The 5,932-nt window shown below is 32.4% G+C and overlaps 1 long non-coding RNA gene across 1 annotated transcript; it reads left to right on the top strand.

Moving 5' to 3' along the window:
• The first annotated feature begins 7 nt into the window (after window positions 1–7).
• On the top strand, window positions 8–741 carry LOC116853209. Its single transcript, XR_004379930.1, has 2 exons — window positions 8–224; window positions 586–741. It is a non-coding gene; the product is annotated as an uncharacterized LOC116853209 (long non-coding RNA).
• Window positions 742–5,932: the final 5,191 nt, after the last annotated feature.

The raw sequence follows: 5,932 nt of genomic DNA, 5'->3' as shown, positions 1-5,932 counted from the left end.
TCCAGTATCCTCAAAATGATGGACGTTATGAACATCAAAATTGGACCAAACGCCTTCAATTTATGCAACACCGTGGACGAGCGCAGAATATCACAAGCAAACGAACGGTCGTTCGACGCTTCAAAAGAAGGGAGAATCGAGAGAAGAACGGCGCGATCGGCACTCGAAGAGGATTTCCTTGAACAAGAAGGTGTACTATATGAAGCAGGAATGGGCGATTAATGGTAAGAAGCTTAAAAATGATTTTTTCATTGAAAAAACTAATGCCGAAACTTTAAACGCGTTTTTCTCGAAACTAAGTTTTTCAATACGGTGTACACGATATCTCGAGTTCTAATGAATGAATCGACTTGAAATTTTAACCACATATTCTCTGGAATAGTGTCTCTCGTCTGACGGAGCATTTTTTTGATATCGTTTTTTGTTTAATTGTTATAAACAATAATAACATCAAATTTGGGCAAAAAAATAGAAAAAAATTTCAAGAATTTTTTTTCGGCGCCAAAATTTTTTATCGACAAAATCCTCCGTCAGACGAGAGTCAATACTATGTAGATGATAACCATATTTTGTTTTTTGTTTCAGATCACCCAGACGTGAGATTTCATGTACACCGTTTGGGCACCTAAAAAAAACGGACCTGCGCTTGAAGGAGTGCCACGACGGCAATTTTGAATATTTCGACTTGAAAATTTTTTTACAAATACTTGAATATATAATAAAGATGACGGTTTAATTTAATTTAATGTACGAGTCATATTTTGTTAGAAAAAAAATCCGGAAAATCGGCCTGTTTTTTCCCTTGTCACAGTAGACTTCCCCCTTAAGATATTTATGGAAATATCTACAAAATTATTGATTTCAATAATTTTTTACTCGAATTCTATCAACTTTATCGAAAAATGGCAAGAGGTAAAAATTGTTTATTTTCTTCATATAGAGTTCTGAGAATTTTTTCAGAAATTTTTAATTAACTTTTTAATACATCAGGAAAATGCAAAAAATGCAGTACTAAAAAGTTAATTTTTAATACTTTGTTATTTTTTTAGGAACCAAAAAAATTGTAATTTAAACAGTACTGGTACTTTGATTATACAAGGAAACCGAAACCCAAACTGCAATCGTTAAATTAAATATTTTAATGGACCAGAACCGGAACTAAATTGATATTTTTTCCGGTTCGGATCTCTGTACATAGTATAAAACAATACTAATTGCTTAAAAGTCTGTTGTTTTATAAAATAGTTTATCTTATCATATAGAAAATATCTTATATAAATTATCAAAGTTCACGTATATTAAAAGGTACATGCAGCGAGAAATTTTGAAATTTTTGATTTTTCAAAAATTACATTGTTTTAAAGTTTATTATTTTAAAAATATTTCCTTAAAATTTCAAGTTGATTTAAAGAAAATTGATGGAGATATGAGTTCATAAGCTTGTGCGCGTCGAAGCGTTTCGTTTCTTGTTCGGTGATGTGGCCAGGACATATCTGCGTTCGAACGCAGTTGTTACTTTAAAATTGTCTGTAGATCATCTTTTAAGTATTGTTAGTATTAACATATCTATGTAAGTGTATGTATATATCCAGGTAATCGAGTTTCTAACAATCTTTGAGGCGAATGTAAACAAAACAAGCAATATAGTTGCTAACGCCGAGCTATGCAGTCCTGTTGATTTCTTGTAATTTTTGGAGTTTTATTCATCGTCGTAATAAAGGCTCGAGAGAGTTAAGAGAATCATCTATAAACACTACAATTCGACGGATGAAAATCCATGTCACAACAAGTGCCCGGTTGGCGCTGAATCATGGTGATCTTGGCAGCGCGCTTCATCGAAAGTTAAGATCATCTCAACATGATTATCTACCATCATCTAAAACGATCATCTTTATCGTCAGATGTTTTAACCGCAACAAAGCTCATGAAGATATGAAGATTTAAGTAACGACTCTCTATTAGAAAGATGTGTAGGTGGTTTTATGCAAAATACGAATGAAAGTTACAATCAGCTAATATAGAAAATCAGCCAAAAAATTAATCCGAGCGGCTCTGTTATTGTAAAATTAGCTGTATATATTGCTGTTTATATACTCAATGAGGGAACAATAACATTATTATGCATTCTTCAATCAATGGTTGTATGTATCGGACAATACACTCACGATTACACCAGTAGGGAGGATGCGGAGTTCATACGGATCTCCGACAAGAGAGCGTAGACGAACACGTGCGAATAAAGAATGCTTCGTCGACAACATCAAATTGACATTTTGGAGGCAGCCTCTTCAGCAGAACGTCTTTTATATGGACTAGGAATTAATTCCATTAAGTTGAAAAAAATAATTTTTTAACTTACAATGGGATTGCACGTACCTGATGTCACGGATTTTGATAATGTTTTTTTTAGTTATTCTACAACATTAATGTATATTATGTGCAAAAGAATTTTTGTCAACACCTCTTTGTTTCGGAGAAAAGAAATAAAATAATTTACGAGAGCTTTATAGGACAAGCGTGTGACGAAATTTACAAACACTTCAGTAGCAGCGGCGGTTAAGGCGCGGTGTAGGATTATTTTGGCTCAGGTTTAATCCCCGGGACATATAATTTTTTTTTTTCGTTTTATTATTGTTCTTTCATTCAAATTGTAGGACAAGGATACAATGAACACAAAAGTATAAAAATGGAATATATTAAACATGATTATAAATGACAAAACATTAAAAAATGTGTTATATGAAATTATCTTAAAATTAAAATTATGTTAATTTTATGTTTCACCTATATTTAACGCTGCTTTTTCAACCCTCTAAAATTTACTTTATAAATTTTCAACGTAAATTCCAAAGGAAAGAAGCGGAATGATCCAAGATAGTTTTAAATCCTGCAACGGTTGTCTTTATTTAGATAGAATATCTTTATTTAGACCTGAATATCGGAACGGACACGTGAAATATTTTAGTTTGGTTTGCATACTTGTGTAAAAAATCTCTCTAATAATTTGAATGATTACGAATCGTTTATTTAGTAATATATTTAAATTAAACCTAGAAATGGTCAGTTGTAGATATATTATAGGTTGAGTACCGGTTGTTATATTGTTTAAATGAGGAAGTTTAAACGTGGGATGCGAGAAATCAGATACATTATCGGTTTTAACATAATTTTATATAACACATTTTTTAATGTTTTGTTATTTATAATCACGTTTAATATATTCCTTTTTTATACTTTTGTGTTCATTGTATTCTTGTCTTACAATCTGAGTGAAAAAAATGAAAAAAAAATTGAATGGTCCGAGGATTGAACTTGAGTCAAAAGTATCACACACCGCACCTTAACCGCCGCGGCTACTAAAGTGCTTGTAAATTTCATTATACACTTGGCCTATAAGGCACTCGTAAATTATTTTTTTTCTCCGAAACGAAGAGGTGTTAACAAAAATTCTTTTGCACAGAATGCACATTAGTGTTGTAGAATAACCCAAAAAAGCAGCATCAAAATCCGTGATATCAGATGCGTGCAGGTACGTGCGGTCTCCTTGTTAGTGTAATCTACTCTTAAAAGTTTAAACGCATTTTTCTCGAAATATCATCCTTCAAATCGGTGACAGAAATATCTCAAAAACTACTGTACTGGTCGATCTCAAATTTTAAACACTTTTTTAAGATATAATTCTCGTGTACTTGATCGAAGGATTTGTTATTACAAAAAAGAACTTTTTATTTTATAAACAACAAATAACTATTTTGGCGTAAAATTCGATACTTTCATTTTGAACAGCCACTATTTTGTGAAATCTTAATATTTCGAGGAATCCTTCAAGCAAGAAACAAATCAAAAAATCATACAAAAAATAAATCTTTTTAATTTTTTTATTTTAGATAAATTGGCTTCGAGATATCGTGGTCACCATAAACCCAGTATTTAAAAAGGACATCTAGCAAATTGCACATAACTCAGCTTATTATTTACATTTCTAAACAAAAAAATTATTAAAATTACATTAATATATATACTTTTAAGGACACCAATTACTGTAATAAAAACACAAATTTTTTTCCAAAAAAGTCATAAAATTGGCTTTTTCTCGACCTCCTGACTGCACGTAATTATACAGGATCAATACTAATATTAATCAAGTTTATACAAAAAGTATAATAAATTACCTGACCATCACAGCCGCCGCTAATAAGTCTTGCACTGTCGTTCGTGACTGCGATTGTTGAGACGGCTTTAGTATGAGCATTATGAATAGTGAAATGAAGTTGCCCGTTATGTGGTGCGAACGCTCTTATCATACCATCATTCCAAGCTGTGAGAAGAAAAATTGTTATAATATTCGAAATATATATAATAACAATAACAATAATATTTAATAATATAATAACAATAATAATATTCGAAATATATATAATAACAATATGATGTCACATACTTTATTCTATGTATGATAAATTATACAGTGAATTATTTGCTAATATATTTGTACTTTGGAGACAAAAAGTAAATGTCCACTTTACCAATTTTAAATTATAAAAGTTATAAAACTTGTAAAAATTCCTAAATAGCAAATGCTATGTTAACTAAAACATTGTTTATAAGGAGATGCTTAATACTGACAATAATCTAGTTTTTATAGTTTTAACTATTTTCCTCCGGCTAAATAGAATGACAAATGCTATTGCAGAAGGTATAAATGTCAATGCATTGAAAATCCATTATCAAAAACATTCAAAAAATTAATATTAATATTTATATATTATTTATCTAATATATGTTACCTATATTGGTAATTATGCATTTTAACGGAGCAACCTCCAATGACCTTAATCTTGACATATATTATAGAAGTCACCCTTCTGAGTAACCTTAAAAAAATTTTAGGCGGCGCTCGTGGTTTCTTAAAAAATTATTAACAAAAGAAGTTGTTCATTTGATCTGTAGATTTGCACACACACACATACGCACCCATCGCGAGCCCGCCCTGTCGGGTGGGCGAGCGCACAGGCAGCTAAGCAGTGTGTATGTGTATGTGTGTAGCAAGCATCTTCCTAGCTTACAAATTCGTTATTTTTGTACGATGTTCAAAAATTACGTTCATTTTATGCAACTTCTTTTGTTAATAATTTTTTAAGAAACAGCGCCGCCTAAAACTTTTTGAGGGTTACTTAGGAGGATGACCTCTGTAACATATGTGTTCGGAAATGGACATGGAATCTTCTTGAATATTCTCCCGAAGAGAATATTCGAGACGAATCTCGATGTTAAACACAAGCTCGGCTCGCGGTTGCGAGCCGGTTGCTAACCGGGCCGGACGAACTGCTGCAAGGCGACAATACATAATTCGTTTGTCATGTTCTCTCTAACGCTTCGAACAAAAACAACTTCTTTTGCACGTTTAATCATTTATGATCACGTCAAGATCGACGGGCTTCGCAACTGTACAACCAATAGGCGCGTGCTACACTTTTCGTCGCGATCGATATGGATCCGACGAGTGAGCTCCCAAAATTCAGTTCCTCATTAGCGGCGGCTGTGCACGCACCTCTCTCATTTCACTAACAAGGAAACGGTCGGGGGCGTCCCTCACCAAATTTGATGAGCATTGGATATGTTGTAGAGCATCAAAAAACATTAGACACGTATTTTTTTTTATGTGCTTATCTCGAGGTTTAGGGGTTGAAACCACCCCTTGAAAAAAACGGACTTTTTCATTTTTATTTAATATTTCCTAAAATATGAGGTATATGAAAAAATATTTCAGACAAAAGTTTTACAGTATCTTATGCCCTTTCCATCGGTCTATTCAAATTTTTTAAAATGCAATATTTCCCTCCCCCCCTCTCCCCTTCGTCACCATTGCAAATTTTTAAGTTTTTGTAAGGACAAAAATTAAAAAGCATTTCATGCCAAATCCATCGATATA

Source organism: Odontomachus brunneus, unplaced genomic scaffold, assembly GCF_010583005.1.
Source record: "Odontomachus brunneus isolate Ranch 3 - 2012 unplaced genomic scaffold, Obru_v1 Obru_scaffold_287, whole genome shotgun sequence".
In the NCBI taxonomy this organism is placed as follows: domain Eukaryota; kingdom Metazoa; phylum Arthropoda; class Insecta; order Hymenoptera; family Formicidae; genus Odontomachus; species Odontomachus brunneus.
Note: the sequence above shows the minus strand (reverse complement) of the source record. Positions and strands in the feature narration are given on the sequence as shown.